We start from the raw sequence: 25,561 nt of genomic DNA, 5'->3' as shown, positions 1-25,561 counted from the left end.
CAAAATATCTTCCACTTGTGGGTGAAAGACCATTTTCATTTATTGGTAGCTGTCCTTTTAACAAAACACACAACTTTAATAGTGTATGTACATATGTGTGTTCAGTTGTTATAAAGTTAATAAGTAATGTAATATTTTGTGTGTTCCCAGCCATCTGGTGTAATTAAGGATGTTGTGAAAGAAAATGATGAGGGCATTCTGATTATAACTGAGGAGCAGCAATGTGATGTGCTTCCCAAAGAATAACCAACATTGCTCTCATTTGGACATCCTGTCATCATTGACATCTCCCATGTCCCCAAGGCATTTGGACTCCTAATGGGTCTGTATGCAGTGAACATCCACTACCTCAAGTGCATGAAATACACCATTGAGGCTCTGCAAAAATTTACGAAGAACAGCTGCTCCCACCAGTGTTAATGATGACAGTGTTCGTGTCTTATGACCACTTAATTGCATTATGATGGGGGAGAGTTTGGAAACTTTCAAGATCTTTCTGATGTTAACACTTTGTCTGGTAATGTTGCGCTTTAAAATTTAGAAACTGACGGTTCAGATCTTTGTGCTTCCATTTATTATACAGAAGTACAGTACACTATTTTTTTTGTAACTAAATATGATTGCTTTTGCCTTATATATATATATACATATATACATATATATACATATATTGTATAATATCTTGGTTTCTCATTTTGACCAATAACTTGCACTATGATGGGGAGAGTGCATGTAAACTTGTGCAGGGTTGATATGCAGTGTTTAACCTGATTTTCATATTGAGGTTTGAAATTAAAAATAATCCCTGTGGTTTTGATCTGAGGAATTGAAATGCAGCCATTTATGTTTCTCAATCCTATGTCAAGGTTATTTATTATACATCACACTTTCAAGTGTCGGTTCAGTTCTTTAGATGTGTATGTGTGTTTGTATTTTGCAATTTTTTTTCAATTGTCAGTAGATGTGTTGACAGCAAATTGCTTGTTCAATTTAAATGTGAATGAAAGTGTTGTCTCTATCATTAAATAAATGAAATAAATTAAAAAAAAGTGTTTTGTCATCTTTATTTAAAAATTTAAGGCAGTGGGGTAACATTTGCTTACGTTTATTGATCCAAGTAAAAAAAAATCCCAGTTGAGACAACATTATTTAGGTTGATGACTAGAAAATTAGTCAAGTCAACTTAAACAAATTTGTTACCTGGACTAATTCCACTCTAATGGGAAGTTGTTTCAACAAGAAATATGTTGTCAAGATAACAAAAAAATTTAGGCAGCGGGGTAACAAAGTATTTTTAGTTGATCCAACAAATTCTTTTTTACAGTGTAAGAAGAGTTTCATAAAAAAGCTATGGTTTGCAGAGAGTTATAAGAGCTATTGTGACAAATACATCTTTTGAATATACTGTGTGAACTCATTGCCCTGTTAGCTCAGAGAGCTTTTTTCCCTCCTCAATAAGTTTTGTCAGTTGTTTTGTTTATTGGTCTAATTCTTGTTTCTTGGGTTGCATTGGTTAGTCTCTCAATTCTCTTGTGCTTTGTTCCCACCCTGTTGAATTATGTTGTATTGATAAGAAGTTATCACAAAGTAAGTCTGTTTAGTTGTGCTATCTTACAATCAATATATATAGTAAAGGTTAAAGTGTTGCCGATGTAACCGGTTTTAAAACTTGGAGTGGCGATGAGGTCTTAGAATGTATGGAAAGAGTCTTAAACGGGTTATAGGATGCAATTTTAAGTTTTCCTTTCTCTTTGGAGTGTTACAAACTGATTGTGCAAAGATAAGATCCCTGAAGTTGCAAAGACTAAAGTTTCAAAACCAAAGAGATATTCTTTATCAAAGTTAAGACTCTGCCACGCCCCCCTAAAATGGCTCATTCAAATACGCCCCCACATATCTATGTCACTATGTGGAAATATTTGCGTAATGCCACCCAAATGTTCACACAAAGAAAGAAGGCATGGTTTCAGTAACCGCAGTTAGTGTTGAAGCAGCCATGTCAGGGGAGATGCTGTGTGTACTTTATTTGGCCTTCCAAAGTAGATGCATTTAGGAATCTTTAAGATTACTTACAACAGAACAGCAACGCATTTATGGATGACCGTATCGTGAATAGGAGAGGAGGTAATTCTGACTTTGCTATGAAAATCTGGCACTTCTGAATCAGCTACTGTAAGTATGTTTTGTTGTTAGTTTAAGTATTTGCTATTGACTGTTCAAATGCAGAGTTTTGCGTGCTGCGTGTGTGTGTGAGAAAAAGAGAGACAGCGTCACACAGTGGAGTCAGCTGTCTTAACCGTGGCTTGTGCAAATACATATGAGCTTCATCACTGTGTCTGTCACGCAACGCACACAAACAGGTAGATCCAATTGCAGTGTTTTATTGGGACAATCCTAAATCAGAAACAGCCAGGCAAAGGTCAAAATCCAGATAAGCAGTCCAAACAGTGTAAGTGGGAACAGTTGAATACAATGAACAGTGATGAGTATCAACAAGACTTGTGGGAAATGTAGTTCCTGAGGTGGGATGACGATATGGGGAAGTGAGACCTCTAGCGGACCCCCAGGGATACACAAACCAGACACTGTGACACTACCCCCCCTCTAAGGAGCAGATTCCAGATGCTCCTCAGAACAAAACAACAAAAACAAAACAAAGAGACCAGGAGGGAGGTGGACTGGTGGAGGTAAAACAGGGGGAGGGATGGAGGGCCAGGCCCGTGTAGGAGAACAGGGACCGGCAGCGATGGCTCCACCGGCAGCCAAGGTGGATCAGTCAGTTCAGGGAGCCAGGGTGGACCCGAAAGTTCAGGGGACCACAAGGGGACCAGGCAGTTCAGGTGGCCATGGAGGATCAGTCCATTCTAGTTGTGCAGAAGGCCAGGGAGGAACACGCCTTTTGAGTGGCCAGAACGGAACCTGCCATTCGGGGAGCCAGTGAGGAGCAGGCTGTGGCGATGGCCAGGGAGGAACCCGCCACTTGAGCGACCAGAGCGGAACCTGCCCTTCCGGAGGCCCTGCGAAGATGTGAAGGCGCTCTGGACGGCCTGTGGAGACGTGAAGGTGCTCTGGACGGCCTGTGGAGACGTGAGGTGCCTCGGCTTCGGGCACCGCCTCTGGAACGGCCTCGGTCACGGAATCGGGAACGGCCTCGGTCACGGCCTCAGGCACGGCCTCGGGAAGGACCTCGGGAACGGCCTCGGCCTCGGGCACCGCCTAGGTCATGGCATCGGGAACGGCCTCGGCATCGGGCACCGCCTCGCCCTCCGGAACAGCATCGGGCACCGCCTCGGCCTCCCGAACAGCATCGGAACAGCATCGGGCACCGCCTCGGCCTCCGGAAGAGCATCGGGTACCGCCTCGGCATCAGGCACCGCCTCGGCCTCCGGAACAGCATCGGGCACCACCTCGGCATCGGGCACCGCCTCGGCCTCCGGAACAGCATCGGGCACCGCCTCGGGGACGGCAGCGGCCTGTTCGGGCACGTCCTCCTGGACGGCAGCGGCCTGCTCGGGCACGTCCTCCTGGACGGCAGCGGCCTGCTCGGGAACGTCCTCCGTGCTTTGAGGAATGGTAGACGCCTTTCTCCTCCTCCTCCGCCCTCTATGATGGCGAGTGGGTGGCACCTTGACGGAAGTCTCAGGTGTTGAGTCAGCCATCTTGTCTGGCCACACAGGTGTAGATTCGGCCATCTTGTGCAATGGTGCTGGGCTGGCGGCCATCTTGTGCTGTGGCGCTGGGCTGGCGGCCATCTTGTCTGGAGACTCAGGTGTGGTTGCTGCATTCCACTGAGCACGATGGCGCAGGTAATGGGTAAACCCCCAAAAGTCCAGGATCTCCAAACCCCTTCATCTCCCATTGAGGCAAAGGGTCATCCAGGCAATTGTTAAAATAGTCTTTCAGTGTTGCATCATTATAACCCAACCCTACTGCCATGGTCCAAAACAATTGCGCCAGCCAAGCCTCCTCCCCACCTCACTGCACCCCTTTGACGAAGGGTGGTTAAGTTCCGGAGTCTCCCCCTCCGTTCCTCCATGGTGGCTGGGGAACAGATTTGAAATCCCACACCACTGGATCTAGGCATGACGGAGTCCTTCTGTCACGCAACGCACACAAACAGGTAGATCCAATTGCAGTGTTTTATTGGGACAATCCTAAATCAGAAACAGCCAGGCAAAGGTCAAAATCCAGATAAGCAGTCCAAAACACGAAACACGAACATCCACAAGGGAACCAGAAAAAGCAGGGTGACATTAAACAAGGACTCCGTAACAAAGACAGAAACAAACCAGGTATTTATAGACAGGTGCAGCACAGTGTAAGTGGGAACAGCTGAATACAATGAACAGTGATGAGTATCAACAAGACTTGTGGGAAATGTAGTTCCTGAGGTGGGGTGACGATATGGGGAAGTGAGACCTCTAGCGGACACCCAGGGATACACAAACCAGACACTGTGACAGTGTCTGTCACACAAATCTGTTTCTCTTTCGGGCTTGAACTGATGGTAAAACTAAGGACATTATTAACTGTCTTTACATTTATTTTGAAAGATTGTTGCATTTTCAATGAGTGCTTGCGGTGTTCGGCCAATCACAATGCACTGGGTCAGTTGGCCAATCAGAGCAGACTGCGCTTGTCAGAAGGAGGGACTTTGTAGAAAACGACTCATTTGAGAGAAGCGGGGCATAGAGGACCTACAATAATGAACAGTATTTGAAAAGTAATGTGTATTTGAACATTAAAGCATGTCAACATATTCTGTTACACCAAATACACAAAATAATGATCTTTAAAAAAAGCATCAAATGACTTTGGAATAAAATGGAGATGTGTACAGTTTTCTTATTTTGCCTAAATATCATATTTTTTTTCATTTAGTACTGCCCTTCAGCAGCTACAGAAGATAGTAACATGTTTCTCAGAAGACAAAATAACACCCTTCTTCCTTCTGGAGCATCGGTGAGCCTTTAAACCCTTCTGTAATAGTTGCATATGAGTCCCTCAGTTGTCGTCAGTGTGAAAAGATGGATCTCGAATAGGGCTGTGATGGTGGCAGATTTTTACCAATGCGGTAATGGACCAACTACCGCTGGTGGTGCGGTGTTGATGCATGTATATACACACACACACACACACACACAAACATATAATTTATGTATACAAAAAGTGTGTGTGTGTGTGTATATCATATTTTTAACACAACTAATAATAAATGAGGCTATTTTAGCACTTCTGTCAGTGAATACGCAGCCTGCAAAACACTAAAATAAATATCAAAGAAATAATACAGTTAAACAAGAAAGTAGTTTAAATAAGAAAGTTAAATACACCCTGGACACGAGCGGCACGGCGCAACTACGGGCACGACACAACAAAATACTATAGAATTCTTTATAAGCAGTGATGCTGAATCACTGGATGCAGCACTACACGACATGATAAATCGACAGTAAACTGCCTCGTCCTATTTATGGTACTGACACAGAGTTCAAATGTCCTGGGTAGACACTAGACAAACCTGTTGCGATGCGGTGTCGCGTCCAGTGTAGACACGGTTCACTGAAAAAAGTCTGTTTGGGTAAGTCCCATCGCCCAACACAAAATCCATTTGCTGAACGCATAAACTGTATTTTCCTATGCTCAAACCTGCCAATCTAAAGGAAATGCTGTGTGTATGGTGTTTGAGGTAAATTTTGCAAATTACCATAGTCTTAAAGTCTAAATAAAACAATTTGCAACTATTACTCTTATTACACTTGTATATAAAACAAGTGTGCGTAGAGTGCTTGACGTCACGTGCACTACCGCTGGTGGCAGTAGACAACCACGGTGGCAACCGGCCACCATCACAGCCCTAATCTCAAAATCATACAGTCACTTTTGGAAAAGGTTAAAAAATGCAGAAGAATCTGGAAAACCAAAGAATGTGCAAGAGCTGGGGGATTTTTCTGAAGAACAGCAGGCAGTTCAACTGCTCAGGACCAACGCAGGATTCATGAACAACTAACATGAAAAACAGTCATGGATCATCCAGGAAATGACACAAAATATTAAGATTCAAGGATATGTAAACTTTTAAACGGGGTAATTTTTTATTATTTTTTCTTGTGGAGTATATATATAAACACCTGTTATGTGAAATAGCTTATTCAGGACAGCATATAAAAATAACATGCAATTTTCATGAGCTCTCTTATTTTTGTTACAATTATTAACATATTTGCATATTCTGCAAGGGGTATTTATACTTATGAGCACAAATGTATATACTCAAAACTATACTCAAGTAAAGAATCTTCCTAAATTAATGTAAACAATATGCTGATGTACCATACATCATATGATGTCAATTTTAGGGATATAGCTGCTTCTAAAGATTCAGATCTGACTTCTTGGTTGAGTTAGAAACAGCCGTGACATTTCCTGTTTACATTAGTCTAAGGTCTGATAAGATTTCTGGTTAGAGTTGTGTGTGACAACTTGTAAAATGGCAGATATCTATGCAAATGGTGATTTCGTAAGGCTGAAAGATAACAAACAGCCAACCTCAGTTGACATGCTTTTACATTTTACCTGCTTTTCTTTACAAAATGTTTACTTTTTACATTTTTTAAAGGTCTTCTCTTAACATCTCTTAGATAAAGCAGACCGGTACGCTTATGGAAACAGTGACGACCTGGACTGGGATCCAAAGACAAAAGACATTGCAGGTGCCTCTCAATGCTAGGACATGACTCTTAAATTGATTTTCAAGTGACCAAAATGTTGAGGTGTTCAGACAGAGACTTGCAGACAAAGTATCATAGTATCATTATTAACATTCCGTAATAGACCTGCAATAATGGACCTGCCCTGGGTGTTTACAGATGCATCTGAACACACATTCTCATCTAGAAAAGAGAAAGACCCGTCCTGTAAGGCAGTTCTTCTGGCTGTCCTTAGTGTCTCTCTGCTGGTGGCTCTGCTGGCTCTGTGTGTACTGGGAATTCTCTGTGAGTTACACGATATCTTAACACTTAGGATGGTGCACACATTGTCCAATACACATACAGTGCACAATTTGCTGCATATTGTGCGCAGCATATGACTCACATCGTAAGCATGGCATATTTTATGTATAAAGCATTACACCAGTACACTTTTATATGATATACTTACTTAAGATTCCCAACTACTGAGGTCATCTGATTTGTTAAAAGAGCAAAACAGAAATGCTGCAGTCAACATTGAAATACAGGAGCAAAATGCCACAGGTGGCGGAGACATCTGTGTTTTAGTTGTTAATAAATGACACTCAGTTTGTAGGTTCATGACTGTGTGAGAAAAGACTTGGGGTGTGTGTGAATTCATTGACCGGTGTTGTTAACCACGGGTCACATGGGCTGCTACCGGACAGAAACTCTACTATGTATTTACTTTTTGTGTTGGACTTTCTTAATGACATTTTCTATTTATTTATTTTTTGATTGTTTGTTCATTTATTTTGTTAAGCTAAAAAAATACTGTTCAAAGTTTTGCAGTGACAGTAAAGACAGAGTAAAGAAATTAAAGTGACAGTAAAGATATTTATAATGTTACAAGTTATTTCTAAATAACATGCTGTGCTTTTGAACTTTGTATTCTCAAACATTCCTAAAAGTGTATTGAAGTTTACACATAAACATAATTTTAGAAATGTTTTGTGAGCAGCAGATCAGCATATTAGAATGATTTCTAAAGGCTCATGTGACACTGAAGACTGGAGTAATGATGCTGAAAATTCAGCTTTGCATCACAGGAATAAATTACATTTTAAAATATATTACAATTGAAAACACTTTTTTTAAATTTATATTTCACAATATACGGTTTTTACTGTATTATTTTGATAAAAAGAAATGGAACCTTGGAGAATATAAGACATTTCTTTAAAAATATTAAAAAAGTTTTCCTGACTCAAACTTTTGAACTGTAGTGTTAAATCATACATCATGGAATAAACTGAGGTAAGTTTTTTTAAAAGAAATTTTTATAGGTGAACTATTTCTATAAAATTCCCTAAATCTCCATGAGCAGTGAAAGCTAAGAGAGGAAGTAACACCCACACATCTGTGTTTTCACTATTCAGTACTAAAAGTACAGAAAACACTGATACCAATGTACTAAAGTACTAATTTTAGTTGTCTTGGGTTTTCTTTTTTCTCCCCTCTGCATGTATTTTTTGAGGAAGAGAGACACTTATGGAAGCTATGTATGATACTTCATCTGAGCGGGAAAAACCTTTGACATTTTAACCCAGATGTCACTTAGGTTAAATATACTCAAGGAAATCAGCATGGACATTTTGCTAAATAGAATGCTCTCTTAAAGTGCATACATTTATGTCAGATGTTATGCATCCATAAATCATTTTTTCACTATGCATCAATTTTTTCTTGCACAGACAAGCCCATTTGAAAGGATAAAGTTACTACTATTCTCTTCTCAGAAAAACTGAGCTGGATGTGGAAAGTCGAGATTAATGTACGAAAAAAACTGGAGGTCAGCTGGTCACAATAATAGGCAAAGATGATCAGGTAAGTTGATAATATATTAATGTGTTTTTTTAGATTTTAAAAACAACTCTCTGGTGAGTAAAAGGAGGTGCTTGACTTCCAGAAAATGGTTGATAATCAACAATAAGTTTTTAATTTTTGGCCAAACCACATAACCAACAAAAACTATTAAATACACATGGACACAATTATACATCACATATCAAGGAACCTTCTTGTGTTATTTCCCAGTATAATTTGGCCTCAATAAAGCTGAAAGAGGCACATTGGATTGGACTACATGATTTGTACACTGAAGGACACTGGATGGGGGTGGACAGCACAAACTCTCTCAGGAGAAATGTAAGAGTTTTGAGTTCATTCACTTTAGCTGGCATAAATGCATATTTTCTGTGTTGTCGAGCTAAATTTTAATTTCTCCATAATGTAGCAGGTGTGTATTTAGGGAAATGATTTTATGATTCCACTTGCCATGACCATATTTGGGGTTTTCCTGCCACCATGTGGACTTGGGGGGGTTGGCGCACTTGCTGCTTCCCAGTCTGCATGAGGACGTCACAGTGGTAAGGTCGCACAAGTTTTTTCAGCAAATCAATTAGGTCCGTTATTTCATTACGGATGAATTTCACATGATATATCTGTATGATTGTGATCTAAAGCCCCTCTGATGCACATTCAGATGTTTTGTTGATTATTTTTCTTTATTGAAGTTTTCTTTTCAATATCTGTAATTTTCTCTTCTCAGTGTTGTGCATTGCTGCCAACGCTGGTTTATATGCTGCACGAGTCTTCATATATATCCATTTGTAGTGTTATCTAGGTAGAGGTCTTCACGGGTCCCAAAATTTGTGCCGAACCCGAAAAGAGAACCGTCATGTACTACACCGAAAGTCCGACCCGGACCCATCTATTATTTTCAAAAGCTGGACCCGGACCCGTGAGTAGATCCGAGAAATGCCTACCCGGACCGGACCGTCTCAGACCCCGTCTATTATTTGAAAGCTGGACCCCAAACCCGCCGGGAAGACACAGGACCCGACTGGACCGATTGTCACATATTCCACCTTAATTGATATTCCAAGTCAAGTAACCTGTTGCGAAAAAGTACATAACATTTTTTGTCTTACCTAACCTTTAAGCGAGCCCGTAGTCTCTCTTCCTTGTAACTGGTCGGGTCCCGGGTCTCGGGTGCACTGTGAAGACCTCTCCTCTATATCCAGGTACATGTCCCATTGTTATAATGTTCGTAAAATGTGCTTTTGTGAAAGTATATTTGCCCAGTCTACATGAGACATCACAGTGCGTCGTGCATTGGCTGCCGCACAACTGGTTTATATGCTGCACGAGTCCTCATATATTTCCATTGTGTATCCAGAATAAACAAGGATCTGATGGCAAGAATTTTCACAGTCTGTCTTTCGTTTCAACAACAACGTAGAAAACACACCGCTTACAACTGGTGCCATGATTGTCGCTTCACTCTTCCAATGGGATTGGGACATTACACGCGAGTGGAAGAAGTTGCCGGGGTGTTAGGCCAATGAGTGCGCCGATGCAACTTGACTGAGTGGATTGAAAGGTTCACCATTTGAAAATCTAAACTGTTGAACTGGATACCTGATTCTAGAAAAACTTAAGTTTTTATAAAAGATATTGATTCTTGTATTGAATCATTCATTATTAAAGGACTTAAATACTACCTTGGGTTAATTTAGAGTGTTAATCGCTGGAATTCTAAATTATATTGTCGATTTAATTTTTTTTTTTTTTTCCTAAAAGGAAAAAAAAAGTCAGTTTTGTATTGTGATTTGAATAGCTGATTCTGATATGGAGGTTTCTAATAGTCAGAACAGTATGGGAAGAGGGAGAGGGGTACTGTAGGTTTTGCTCATACACATCAGGATTGGTGGGCTGATAAAATAGGTCCAATTTTCTCAACCCCTATTCACACACGAAGTGTTGATGTTGCAGAAACCTATTGTGTCATCAGTCTTCTGCCATCTCTGATGATTCTGTGCAATTATTTGATTTGAATGCTTGGCCAGTGAATCCTGATTAATGACATAGTAAAATCATATAGGCAGCAGCACTGGCCAGAACATTGTCACCTGTCTTGAATCTGGGGTTTTTGGCCAAAACAAACAAAGGTGATTCAACTTTCAATATGAGTGAACTGTCAAAAAGTTAGCTTGGTTGTCTAAGCATGATGTCAATCAGCCTCTATATTCCAGAAGGTGTTGGGGAAGGAGAACATTTCTGTTGATGACTGGGTGGAGAGTGTAAAAAGTGTACTTGAGGAAGCGTGAAGTGCACCTTAAAAAGACAAAAGCTGACGAAGTAGTACTGACCAAGATGCAGGGCAGAGCACGTGATGTGGTGAAAGGTGGACTGAGAAGGAACCCATTGATCGACCTCAGTTAGGGTCCAAAGCCAGGTTTTGACACCGCTCAAACAACATTAGTGACACTAATGTGACACTGTGTGTGTTCGTGCATGGCTTTGGCAGATTTTTACACCACATTGGCCTAATCCAATAGCCATTCGACTATTGGATTAGGCTGCACAATGCTATTGACATTGCTGGGGAAGGACTGAAGAGACAGGGAAAAACTCTAGTACTGTACTGTTCATCAGGAACTTTCCTGATCCAGAAGCTGTCTCTTATATTCCAGTTTAAGCCACTGCATGAATGGACTGCAGCTGATGTGCAGGTTAGACTGGATGAGTATGAAAGGGAGAATAAACTTTAACAACGCAAGTCTAATGCACATGTGAGTGGCACTGCGTGTCATGCTCAGTCAACGGACGTGTTTGTGTGCCCACGGGTCGTGGTTTAGAGACAAGCTGCTGCTGTGGTAACCTCCATCCCAGGTGACTGAGTCAGTCTACTCGAGGATCAGTCTTTGAGTTGAGTGATCAGTCTTTTGAAACGAGTTTTTGGATCAGGGATCTTTCAGCAGACAACAAAGAAGTGTTCAGACCTCAGCATAAAGGAATGAGTGCTGCTACCCAGACAAAATGCGAGCTTGTTATGCGAATCAATATGGTGATTGCAATGTCATGCTCACTTTTCGTACTGTTGAAATAACCGTTCTTGTGATTTAAACTGCCATGCAGCGGGCCACAGAGCATCAGCTTGCGCTTTGCGGGGACTGCCAACCAAAACCACCAAGTTAACAGAGAGTAGACCTGACTCTGGTCAGCTGGGAAACTACGATGGCGCCCACATGAGGAGGGGAATAGTGGAGGGCCATGTGTAATGTCCCCTGACCGTGAGGACTTGGAACTTCTTTACAGGTTGACTTTTTGCCAGTAGTTGTGTGATTACCAAAGAAAAAAAGTGATTTTTCAAATGTTGCGCAGGAGACTTAACAAACAAATGATGACTTGTTCTTAAGTGATGTCTTGGTACAGGATTGTTGTGTTGCTTCGAGGGATGCTGATAGTGGCCATGGTACTATGAGTTTACTGCCCTGTCCAAGAATCAGGACGCAAATGTACTTTCCTTCGATGAGTAGTCACAACAATGACTAACAACTGAGGCTTTGTTGTGTTCAAAGAACAAGCCCAGAGCGAGTATGTGACGTCCAGATGAAAGTATGTCAACTGCATCCTTCTCTGTTACCGATTCAATTGTTGATGGGCAAAAATGCGAACCAAATTTTGGGAACGTAACGTCATCAAAAAAATCTTCATTAATGACAGGAAAGTAGCCAGGGGTTCTGGGGAAGGGGAAGGTGTTCTGTGCACAAGGCAAAGGCCATGATGACAGGTGCTTCGATGCAACTCTCTTGTGCTAATGTTGATCGAGCGCATGGTGACAGGACTACCTGGCTACCCCATACAAAGGTAGGAACTGTTTAAGAAATGACTCATTGCTGTCTTCACTTTGGAACCCACATGAAAGAACAGAAGTGTGTGGGGAAGTTGTCCAGTGACAAATCACTTTCTGAAGGCAGTTACAGTCAAGTGTGGAGCACTAGACAACAGGCTCGCACTGCACCAGAAACGAAAGTGCAATTGGGGCAGGATAGTCGTGTCTTTATGGGGTGCAGGCAGTTACTCCAGTATAAGATATCAACCCAGTCGAACCAGCCTATCTTCTAAGACGCAACTGCAAGCTGGCTGATGGTTACAACTGTCTGGCGCTGAAAACTGTGCCGGTGACTGTCTTGAACAATGTCATTTCAACTGTTGAAAAGATCTGCAGTAGTAATAAAGTGGAACTACTTGAAGAGGACCGGGGAGAAATTGCCAGCAGTAAACTGTGTGAGATGGCGAGGCAACACTACATGCTGCATGGCTTACTAGTTCAGCAACGTCTAGCCTGGGGCTCCAGGATAGTGACCTTGACCACACTCTTTGACGCCTACTGGCGAGGGAAGTTGGTTGTGAACGGTGGGTTCAGTACGAGTATACTTATTTTTACGCAATGGATTTAGGACTTTGGCAAGGGCACAAGGGGCTTTGTTCTTAGAATCGCCCCCGTTAGTGATACAAAATCCCTACGACTAACTTTGTTTTACCTCCCTTGTTACCCCGCAGAACATGTCCATCCATAACACTATGAGATAACGGCATGAGGGCACCTGGATGGCATGAGGCGCAGAGACATTATCAGAAAAGTCCGCGCAGACTTGTGATATGCAGTACCTCTGGTTTTATTCTGGAAGAGATATGGTGAATCGAGGCGAGTTGCACAGGTGACTGACTCTGCTTAAATATGCGGCCACCGTTTAAAGCTGCACCTCCTCTTCTGCCACCAAGCGAGCACTTGAAGCTCTGGGGGGATAACGCAATCTTTTCTAAAACTGAATCTTAACATTGTTATGTTCTGGGTTATTATACATGATGGAGGTGCATTCGCGGATGACAAGTGACGGATATGCAAGCTATTACCTACGCCATATTTGAGTGTCTACGAGTATCAACACGGTTCCTCAGGGTGTAGGTAATAGCTCTGAACCACATTAATGGTGTGATGAGGATGAACATATTGGGTGATCAGAACTTCTATGAGCATGCGGTGTTGTATACTTGAGGATGTCCTCCTTTTTCCGCCCCTGATGTAACAGACTTGCTTCGGAACGACTAGGGACTTGGTGTTCACAATAGCACTACGGCTCACAATCTAAAACCAGTCGCAAAAGAAGTGTCATGTTCAGGAAATCTTCTGTTAAGTTACGTTTGGACAATGTGAGTAGTGATTCTGGCGTGTAAGCCACCGGACATGAAAAGGTTCAGAGCTTTGGTTGGACTAGCACATAATCAGGATAGCATGGAAGATAGCACGACATTCAATCACAGATGAGGAAAAGGTCGTTTTTTTGGGGCTGGTGCGTTTTCTACCAGCAGGTATATCGAAGGCGGTTCTCACATATGTAGACCTCTCTTTGCAGTAACATCAGGCAATGAGGCAATCCAGGCAATAACAAAGGACAAGAAAACATGTAACAGAGCAAAAAGAAAAAGAAAACTTTAACCTCTTATGACTGGACCCAGGAATCGGGCATTTGATAGAGATGCTTTAGTGCGCCGAAAACAGACTATTCACTTAAAAAGAGCAGTCATATTTGAGCCCAGCTCAGAGATTTAAGAAACCCTTTCTTGCCTACAGATGTACGTGTACGACGCTTCACTGTAATGGCCTTGGTGCACTGGTTGCTTTCTGACCAGGTTAGGGGTGGGTGGGAGAGGTTGCTCCCCCAATGCTTTGCTCGCACAGTCACTAAGTATGCCCAATCTAAATATCCTAGACACAGGCTAGAATTTTTGCTCTCAAATGGGCGGTTTGTGACAAATTTAGTCACTGCCTCAAGGGTCAGCAGTTCTCAGTGTGGACGGACAATAACCCACTGACCTACATTCTTACAAAACCTAAGTTGGATGCTTGCGAGCAAAGATGGGTCGCAAAGCTTGCTCCATATAATTTTGACATCAAATACATCCCTAGGCCTAAGAATGTAGTCGCAGATGCCCTTAGCCATGAACCATTTGTGCGACCCAGTGTGTTTCACCAACTTACCAGAGTGCCCTATGGAGCTTTATTGGAGGAGTCTCAAGTAGTGAATCCAGAGAATGTCCAAGATGTGTTCCACTGGTCATGTTACCCTTTCAAGAAACAAGCACAAGACGAGCCCTGTTCAGATATTGAGGGGAATCATGTTGTTTTCTCTGAGAAATCTTTTGTCTCTCAGGAGGACGTTTCTGCCATTTTGAACAGCAGTAGGCAGCAGGAAAATCATGTTTGACCATATGCTTACCTGCTGCCACAGTTGATTGAGTCAATGATTCCATTTTGTATGTTTATTCCATTTTGAACAGCAGTAGGCAGCAGGAAAAATTAAAATGCTGACTGTTTGAATCCAGAGTGTGTGGTAGCACAGCCGGTAGGCATCTAGGGAGGGACGCGGAGCAATGGCATAACCTAGCGTGCTTCGGTTCTGAGACAGTGGAACAAACTATCATCCAGAATGGGTTTTATTATAGAGTGTGTCTAGGAGGTCTTCACAAAAAAAACTTTTCAGTTTATTGTGCCTGAACTGCCTTTGAGATAAAGTGCTTTAAGGGAGTACAGATGCAAGCTGGGACCCCAGGGTCAACACAGGACACTTCACCCACTAGAGTCGGTTCTACTGGCAAGGAATGGAAAAAAAAGAGTGAAACAGTATGGCCAATCGCTGCAGAGATGGGGAGTCAGTTACGCACCAGAGCCTGAGGCAAGAGCTTCCCAGATTGAGGAGTATCAGGACATCGAGACCTCTTAAGCTGGTTGTGTAGATTTTTGGTCTCGCCGGAAGAACTCTTCTAATAAGGTCTCTGGATGTCTTGTTTGTGGACAGAACATTTTACCAAGCTGGCTCAGGAATTACCCTCTGTCCTACAACCCAATCAGAAAGGCATAGTAGCGCAGTATCAACAGCTATGGGACAATTTTCTGCCATCTTACGGCTTCCCATGAGCGAGTACATTCTGACCAGGGAGCACGATTTGAAAGCAACCTGATTTCTGAAATGTTCCGCTTGCAGGTGTTCAAAAATCCCTTATGGACTGCTTACCTCAAAAATCACCATATGGACGCTTACCGCCCAATGGGTAATGGGGCGGGGGTCAAGAGATTTAACAGCATGGTTAGGCAACGTGATTCGTCATTACCACAATTAAAGCTAAGCCAAGATGGCCTCAAATGTTGGGAATTCTCTCCACTTTTTGCTATTAATGCAACGATTCAGTGAAAAAAACAGTTATCCTCCATTCCAGGTTGACTGTTTGGTAGAACTCCCAGGTTGCCTGTTGACATGATGTTTTTTTTTTTTTGAAACCTCACCTTTTATATGATGACAAGGTGGTTGACTATGACCCAATGTGCACTCTTTCAGAGATGATCTTGCGCAGGCTATGAAACTGGCCCAATGCTCTGCCCTTCAAAACAACAGGCAGAAAGCAAGCAAACCTTACACTAAAAAAGCTCAATGGTGCCAAGTGGGAACACTCGGCGACAGAGTACTTCTGGCCAAATAAATGGCGCGAGCGGTGGGCAGGAGAAGACTGCTGATAGATGGGAGAGGGAGTCACATCTACATAGTGATGGGAATGAATGATGGGTCCATTACCATCTGTATCAGAAAAACTGTGTGAACCTGGTACTGAAAAAAGTGTTCCATAGGAAATCTCATTATGCCAGTGAACTTCCTGCCTCTGACGGAAAGGACGTGTTCCAATGTTGAGTAACTTGTAAAGAATTTAACCTCAAGCAGGTCAAGTCTGTCTGTGAATGAAAATGTAGAGATTAGTTTAACTGTTGATGAACTAGACGGAGAGTTGAGAACTGTGTCATGGGTGTCTGAGCTCCCAGTTTCCCAAGATGCTGGCCCCTCTGACTCTGATTCTGTTCAGTTAAGTTTATAGATGGGACCAGCCTACTTCCCTCGACTGTACCCACTGTGATGCAGGGACGACCAGTAGACAGACAATTGAGACAGCTTCAGGTCTTTGACATATGAAACCTGACGATGACAAGAACATTGTTCAGGCTGATGGTTTAAATACTAATACTTTAGACAATGACCATGTACAGCGATGTGTGCCAGGAGCACACTTCCGCGGTCCAGGGTGGGTCAATTACTGTCAGAACCAGAGGGGGAAGGCGAGGGGGGTTTTTTAAACCAGTCATGTAGATTGATTACAGGAATATGTATCAGAAGGTTTTGTCTGGGGTGTAGTATTTTTTCATTTCATTATAGTGATTGTGATTCCGTGTCATAAAAATAGATTAACTTTGAGGATTAAATTTTGTGATTGAATTCTGAGACATTTTGAATATCATATGATTATAGTACCTTGTGAAGAGGAAGAGTATTTGTAAGAGTGATCCAAAAGTGGATAAGTATTCTTATGAAATACGGTGTGCAAATAATGACACCCAAAATGTATGTTATGTGTAACAGCCTATGTTATTCCTGTGAGTGTTTAGAGGCTTTGCAACCCTCTAAAATTTCTAATAAAGAATAGTCTTAGCTGGAGTATTAAGTGTTCATGTGACCTACAGGATTATCTTGTGGCACTATGGCACAAATTATTTTTCTCCCTTTTACTTTTCACTATTGTTCTTTCAAATTTGGTTATTGACCTGTTTTTTTTTTCTCTCTTGGTTGACCTTTTGTAGCATTTTGTTGTTTTAAGTATGGTTGTTCTCTTTATTTTGTCAGGTGCAATTGGATAGTCAGCAGGGGGGAATGTAAGCAGGTGTAGTATTAGAAATGGATTTTGTGAATTCCACTTGCCATGACCATATTTGGGGTTTCCTGCCGCCATGCTAACTTGGGGGGTTGGTGAGACATCATAGCGGGTAGGTCGCAAAAGTTTTTGCAGTGAATCAATTAGAGCCGTATTTCATGTAACGGATGAATTCACATGATATATCTGGTATGATTGTGATCTAAAGCCCCTCATGGTGATGCCACACTCAGGAATGTTTGTTGAATTATTTTTCTTTATTGAAGTTTCTTTTTAATATCTGTAGTTTTCTCTTTCTCAGCGTTGTGCATTGCTGCCGCACGCTGGTTTAAATGCTGCACGAGTCCTCATATATTTCCATTTGTGTCATCCAGGTACATGTTCCATTGTTATATGTTCGTAAAATGTGCTTTTGTGAAAGTATATTGCCCAGTCTGCATGAAACGTCACAGCGCATCGTTGCATTTGCCCTGCCGCATGCTCGGTAATTATGCTGCACGAGTCTGTGTTTATCCAAGATAAACAAGGATTCTGATGGCACAGAATTTTCGCAGTCGGTCTGTTCGTTTCAACACACGCAGAAAACACACTGCTACAATTGCAACTGAGAAATGTGCAATGTTTTTTTGTTGACGGGTGGTTCTGTGGCACAAAAGGACAGCTGGTCTATCTGAACCTGATAAACTGGACACAGGACGGACTCAGATGTAGAAGACTGTGCTTGTCTGGAAACTGAGATGTGAATGGTTTGATGCTTCATGCTCAAAACTAAAAAAGGTTTACTGGGAAAAGTAAAAACTGATAGCATGGTACACGATACCATGTTCAAAAGATTAGGATCAATACGATTTTCTTTTTATGGACATTAATACTTTTTATTCAGAAGTGACAGTAAAGGCTTTTACATTTGTCTACAAATGACCAAATCTAAAATGTTGTTGTTTTGTACTTTCTATTCATCAAAGAATCATGAAAAATGTAGCACAGTTTCCCACGCGCTATATGAAGAGGTCACAACTGTTTCTTTCGCGAGCAGGATATTGGAATGATTTCTGAAGGATCATACGACAGTAACGAAGAGAAGAGTCGGTGGGAGTAGAAATGCTGAAAATTCAGCTTCGCATCACAGAAATAAAGTAAATTTTAAAATATGTTACAATAGAAAAGTAATTTTCATATTGAAAATAATGTTTCACAATATCACTGACTTCTCTTTCAGAAAAACATAAAAAAAATCCTACCAATGCGCAGAGTCAAGATAAAATTCAGCTGAGTTTTAACCATATCAGCACATCTTTGAAGAAAATTAACTTTCAATTCTCGTTTCAAACATTTCAGCCAAAAAGTGCTTGTCGTTGCTGTGGCTTTATTTCAGCGATCACTTTCTTTTAGTAGAACATGAAATATCATACAAATATCCCAAAACATAAGAATATCGAATTGAAGACATCAAATGAATACTGAAATATACCTCTTTTATTTTGATTAAAACTTACACATTAAGTTTTGATTCATTCATGACTCCTACAGGACAACAACTGTGGAAACAGTTTGTGATGATCTTTTTTGTATACCACGCTTAAAAGTAAAGGTGCTTCCACGATTTCCATAGAAGAACCTTTTTGTCTAAATGGTTTCATAAAAAACCTTTAAACATCTGAAGAACCTTTCGTGTTTAACACGAAGGTTCTTTGGTGGTGTGCACGAAGATTTCTTCAGATTACAAAAAAGGTAAAGTAAGAGATGGTTCTTTAAAGAACCTGTTGAACTGGAATGGTTTCTTTGTGGAAACCAACAATGGGTTCTTCTGATGGCATCGCTGTGAATAATGTTATTCATGTTAAAATTAGACATGTATATTTTACAGTATTTACACAGAATCCTAAAATCCTGAAGCCAGGAAAAGTATAACTGTATTATTACACAAGCTATTTTATCTTTGCACTTTATGCCAGTGCTACATTTTAAACTTTAGTGAAACCCGCATCTAGTATATGTTCAACACAAAATAGACCTAAAAAAAAAAAAAAAAAAAAAAACCCTGCATGAGCCTTGGGTCGTTTGTCGCCGCTGCTCAAACAGCATCAACAATGGCCATTTTGTGTACTAAGGGGCACCTGGTCAGATCTTTTTATGAAAATAAAATAGTTTTTACAGGGCAACAGTGCACAGACGGGGGTTTTTTTAATCGAGTGCACAATTTCTCTATGGGTTATAATAATAAATAATGTTAATAATAAATTAATTTTAAGCATTTGTCCAGTCCAGCAACGGCCGCCTGGTCCCGAGATGGGGCAACCTGACCGTTCAACGCCTAGTCAAAAAAAAAAACAAAATCAAGCCTGTCATCAGAGAGATTGTTCAACACGAGCTAATTTTCATAAAAGCTAGACAATGGACCGTATAAAAAGGAAAGGCGGTTTGCAGGAAACATTTGAGGAGATAAAAAAAAAGGGCTTTAGGTCCCGCCATCTTTTCAAAACTGCTATAGATAATTGCACTATAGTCTAAACACATTTCAAAAAACCTTATACCAATAGCCGAATAGTAATATAACCATTTGATATGTGAACTTTACTTTGACAATTGTAGTCACATATTAAAATAAAACATTGGAGCATGCATACAGTACTAAGTTTACAGTATGCAATTAATCCTTAGGTACTGCAGAGTCATGCTGTGTCATGGAGGTAGGAAAAACACAATGAAGACGCACCCTGATACAGATGCTTCTTAATAATGTTAATGGCTTCTAATGAACTATTAATTAACTCTTAGGATAGGAGGAACCTGTGCCTGTTTCACACACACACACCACACACACACAGAAAAAGAGAGAGGCGAAAGAGAGAGCACATTCACACACATACTTTACATCTCTCTCTCTCACACACACACAGGACAAAAGCACACTAGCAAACACTTCAGCATACTTTAATTCACAATAATTGTATATCAAAAATGATTTACTGCTGCTACTTTTTAAAGCTTTTGCTATATATTCTATTCCCCCCAGTTTTTTGCTATTAGCTTGTATTGTATTCATGTGTATTCCAGTGTTTTGTAATTTTTATGTCCTATACTGTGTTCATAGTAACTATGATGTTGCTGGAAATCAGTACTGCAGAGACCCCTGGTTTTCTAATACCAGTGCTGTGAGGAAGAATGCTACGGTAGACCTAGCAGAGACGGGGGTGGAGTGTAGTATAGATAGGAAAAACAGACAGACAGTGACAACACAGAACAACATTACTGAAGCAAATGAACAGTAACCACAGACAGATGGCATCAACATACAGCACACGAACTCTACAAATCCTTCAGATTCTTTTTCTTTTGTTTTTACTGAATGTGTAAATTTTGTTATAAACATGCTCTTTAAAAAGTAGTAAGTTTGCCAGACACATACATTAAATGTTTTAATATCTGTTACATATATGGTACACTGCTTATATTATTTCACTATCTGTGCTCGTGGGTGAGTGCTGTGTCAGTGTGGTATTGTGGGCCGGGTGTGGCTACAGTGCCAGGGCTGAATTTTTTGTCCCAGTCCGCCGATTTATGCTCTCAAACATTAAAGTATGCTTGAACACGAGCAGGAACCAGAAAGAGAATTAAAGACCAGGGGTGGCGACTGTCGGTCGGTCCTGGAGAGCCACACCCTGCAGAGTTTTACTTCAACCCTAATCAAAACATACCTGAAACAACTAATCAAGGTAGCAGCTGAAGGGTTACTAGGAAGCTACAGGCAGGTGAGTTTTAATTAGGGTCGGAGCTGAACTCTTGCAGGGCTGTGGCTGTCCAGGTCCGTTATTTGCCAACCCACTGGTATAGACACTAAAAACATTTCTGTTCAGACACTCCGGCTCACATAGAGTAACCAAACGTGCCATTTCCAGGACACGTCCTGACCAGGATTTCTATATTGCCTAAAATATCCAGGTTTTGGATTTGGTTTTTCTGTTTTCATTCTTAATGATCGTTTGACCAATAACATGCAGACATTGTACGTAATCGACCATCAATCGGGGTGTGTGAGAAGGTGGAATCTACAGAGAACAGTCAAAGCGATGCAAATACGTGTACATATTAGTGTTTGACTTGAAGCAGCACTGAGCATACCGAACAGTGTATGACATCACAGTACCGTGAGAGCGTTTCAAAAGCACAAGAAGCCGTCTGCTCTCTAGAGCTCTCACGGTACTTTGTCACACAACAATTTTTTCTCTGCAGCGCAAACAAAGCCAAAACCTGGATATTTTTAGGCAATACAGAAATCCTGGCCGGGACGTGAAAATGGCACGTTTGGTCACCCTAGGCTCACATGTTCTTAAGTTTCATTTCTACAACGTTATGACAAAAATTACTTTTGAATATCATTTTTGGGCTGATAAGTTTCCAGCACAGAGGTGCAAACTGGTTCAGTGTCTTGCTTTTATGCATTTAATGTGTCATTACATAACTTGAAGATCATACTATGTCATGTCATACTATGTAACAAGAAAGTCATAAAAACAGGTCAGTTGTAGTAACTGTAAAAAACTTCATACATTGTAAAAAAAAAAAAAAAAATTAACACACACGTCTGGTTTACTATCCTTGTGAGGACTCTTCATAGGCGTAATGGTTTTTATACTGTACAAACCATATATTACACTGCACTGCACATAAATTCACCCCTAACAGAAAACTTTCTGCATTTTTACATTCTCAAAAAAAAAAAAAAAAAAAAAAAAAAAAAAAACTTGTTTCCCAATGGGGCCCTCAATTTAGGTCCCCACGGTGACAGGAGTCCCCATTAATCAGTGTGTATTCAGGTTTAAGTCTCCCCACCTACACTGAAAAGAATGTAATCATATACATACTATATTTATTTATGTAGTAAAAATTTGGTGATATTCATAAATAGCCTAAAGATTTTGTGGAAATGGTACAATTATTTTTTAAAATAAAAATTATGTTTTAACATGAATATCACATTTCTACCTGGCAAATAAATAAGGACAATTCACAATAAATATCAAGCTAGTTTTATACATTATTAAATATTCTAGTACATCTAACTATAGTAATATTAGGATATACATGATTTTTTGCCTCTAATTAACTGAGAGACAATATGTTTGACTTTCACTTGTGCATTGACATAAATATTAGCCTAAAATCTTCAAATTAAAAAAAAAAAATAAAAAATTAAAAAAAACTGTCGCCCATATGACCATGTCTCATGTGTGTGTGTATATATATATATATATATATATTTATTTTTATATAGTAACACACACACACACACACACAGGTGCTTCTCAATAAATTAGAATGTCATGGAAAAGTTAATTTATTTCAGTAATTCAACTCAAATTGTGAAACTCGTGTATTAAATAAATTCAGTGCATACAGACTGAAGTAGTTTAAGTCTTTTGTTCCTTTAATTGTGATGATTTTGGCTCACATTTAACAAAAACCCACCAATTCACTATCTCAACAAATTAAAATATGGTGCCATGCCAATCAGCTAATCAACTCAAAACACCTGCAAAGGTTTTCTGAGCCTTCAAAATGGTCTCTCAGTTTGGTTCACTATGCTACACAATCATGGGGAAGACTGCTGATCTGACAGTTGTCCAGAAGACGATCATTGACACCCTTCACAAGGAGGGTAAGCCACAAACATTCATTGCCAAAGAAGCTGGCTGTTCACAGAGTGCTGTATCCAAGCATGTTAAAAGAAAGTTGAGTGGAAGGAAAAAGTGTGAAGAAAAAAAAACAGATGCAACAACCGACGGAAACCAACCGAGAGAACCGCAGCCTTATGAGGATTGTCAAGCAAAATCGATTCAAGAATTTGAGTGAACTTCACAAGGAATGGACTGAGGCTGGGGTCAAGGCATACAGACGTGTCCAAGGAATTTGGCTACAGTTGGTCGTATTCCTCGTGTTAAGCCACTCCTGGGGCGTCTTACCTGGGCAAAGGAGAAGAAGAACTGGACTGTTGCCCAGTGGTCCAAAGTCCTCTTTTCAGATGAGAGCAAGTTTTGTATTTCATTTGGAAACCAAGGTCCTAGAGTCTGGAGGAAGGGTGGAGAAGCTCATAGCCCAAGTTGCTTGAAGTCCAGTGTTAAGTTTCCACAGTCTGTGATGATTTGGGGTGCAATGTCTTCTGCTGGTGTTGGTCCATTGTGTTTTTTGAAACTAAAGTCACTGCCAGTGGCGCAAAAAGTGGGTATGCGCTATATGCGGCGCATAGGGGCGCCGCACCATGGGGGGCGCCAAAGCGATGGTTTTATTATTATTTTTTTTTAAATAATAAAATTTATATAAAATTTAGATGACAGTTATATATAAAAAAAAAAGTTATATAAATTTTAGAGGACTAACAGGCTAGAGTAGGCGCCCGTGCCCTCATAAGATTCCATCATAGAATTTAGACATAGAAGGGTAATATCGCAAGTGGGCGGGGCGCCGTGAGCGCTGAGTGAACAGCTGTAACGTTAGTGAGTTGTTGTTGAAACTCGAAAAAGATGGATTAAAGCAAAAAAGCTATCGGGGGCTAAAAAGAGAAAAAGAAAGAGGGAAAAGGAGATGGCATGCCAAGGGATGCGACAGCAGCTAAATAAGTGGATGGTGAAAGGCAACAGGTAGGATTTAAAATGTGACGTCTATGATTGGAGGCTTGCAAATACGTTATTCATGTTAACAGACTAGCTAGCGTTTGCTAAAACTGGGAATGTAGCAGACAGAATGTGTAGCTAGCTTAGAATATGCAAAACCGAGGTTGCTGAGCTGAAAACTGAAAACTATAAGGTAGCATGTACAATAAATGACAAGAATCTGGAAAACAACTTTAATATCTCTGGTTTACCGTGGAATCATGCATAGATTTGCTACCAAACTTGGAGGCTTGCAAATAATAATGTTGACTGGCAAGTGTTTGCTAACTTACTGCAAAATAATGTTGCTGATATCTACATTTAGATTTTGGTTAAACCCTATGGTACCAATCCCATGCATGACATATCTCAATTTTATTAAAGTAAAATAACAACTGGTAAATATAAGGTAGCATACACAATACATGACTAGAAGCTGGAAAACATTACTTATGCAATAAGGCTGGTTTATCATGGAAACAAATAGATTTTTTTTTACCATTAGCTGTTCATGTTAGCTCAGCTGTGCTGTCAGACATACAGGCTACAGTTACATCTGCTGGGTGACATGTAAGCTGTAATCTCTCTCTCTCTCTTTAAAGATCTGTGCTATATATATGTGTGTGTATGTGTATATATGTGTGTGTATGTGTATATATGTGTGTGTGTGTGTATATATATATATATATATATATATAAATATATATATATATATATATATATATAAATAAAATTATGGCCAAAAATATCGGCACCCTTGGTAAATATGATCAAAAAAGGCTGTGAAAATTTATCTGCATTGTTAATCTTTTGATCTTTTATTTAAAAAAATTTACAAAAATCTAACCTTTCATTGGATAATAAGAATTTAAAATGGTGGGAAATATCATTATGAAATAAATGTTTTTCTCTAATACACATTGGCCACAATTAATGGCACCCTTTTATTCAATACTTTTTGAAACCTCCATTTGCCAGTTTAACAGCTCTAAATGTTCTCCTATAATGCCTGATGAGGTTAGAGAACACCTGACAAGATACAGAGACCATTCCTTCATCCAGAATCACTCCAGACCCTTCAGATTCTCAGCTTCTCCTCTTCAGTTCACTCCTCTCATTTTCCGTAGGGTTCAGGTCAGAGGACTGGAATGGCTATAGCAGAAGCTTGCTTTTGAGCTCAGTGACCCATTTCTGTGTTGTTTTTGAGGTTTGTGTTTGGATTATTGTACGGTTGGAAGATCCAAACATGGCCCATTATAAGATTTCTAACAGAGTCAGTCACTTAGTGATTTTTTTTTATCTGTTGGTATTTGATAGAATCCATGATGCCATGTGTCTAAACAAGATGTCCAGGACCTCCATCAGAAATATAGGCCCACAACATCAAAAATACAGCTGTATATTTCATTGTACACATGGGGTACTTTTTTTCTCTGTGTTCACCAAACCCATCTTGAGTGTTTGCTGCTTTTAGTTTCATATGACCATAGAAGCCATTCCCATTTGAAGTTCCAGTCATGTCTGATAACTGAATATGCTTTAGTTTGTTTTTGAATGAGCTAGGAGAATTTTTCTTGTAACCCCCCCCCCAAAACAACATGTGGTGATGTAGGTTCTGTTTGACAATTTTTTTTAAGG

The 25,561-nt window shown here is 40.4% G+C and overlaps 1 protein-coding gene and 1 long non-coding RNA gene across 2 annotated transcripts in view; one reads left to right on the top strand and one right to left on the bottom strand.

The window, feature by feature from the left end:
- The window catches only part of LOC109085447 (atrial natriuretic peptide receptor 1-like), a 1,054,061-nt gene that overhangs the window by 923,277 nt on the left and 105,223 nt on the right, over nucleotides 1–25,561 (bottom strand). The window lies entirely within an intron of this gene.
- On the top strand, nucleotides 6,629–7,236 carry LOC122140608. The gene is made up of 3 exons (XR_006157192.1): nucleotides 6,629–6,713; nucleotides 6,870–6,995; nucleotides 7,167–7,236. It is a non-coding gene; the product is annotated as an uncharacterized LOC122140608 (long non-coding RNA).

The sequence above is a fragment of the Cyprinus carpio genome, chromosome B19 (assembly GCF_018340385.1).
Source record: "Cyprinus carpio isolate SPL01 chromosome B19, ASM1834038v1, whole genome shotgun sequence".
Lineage (NCBI taxonomy): Eukaryota > Metazoa > Chordata > Actinopteri > Cypriniformes > Cyprinidae > Cyprinus > Cyprinus carpio.
The sequence above is the reverse complement of the archived record's forward strand: the minus strand, read 5'-3'. Positions and strand labels throughout refer to the sequence as shown.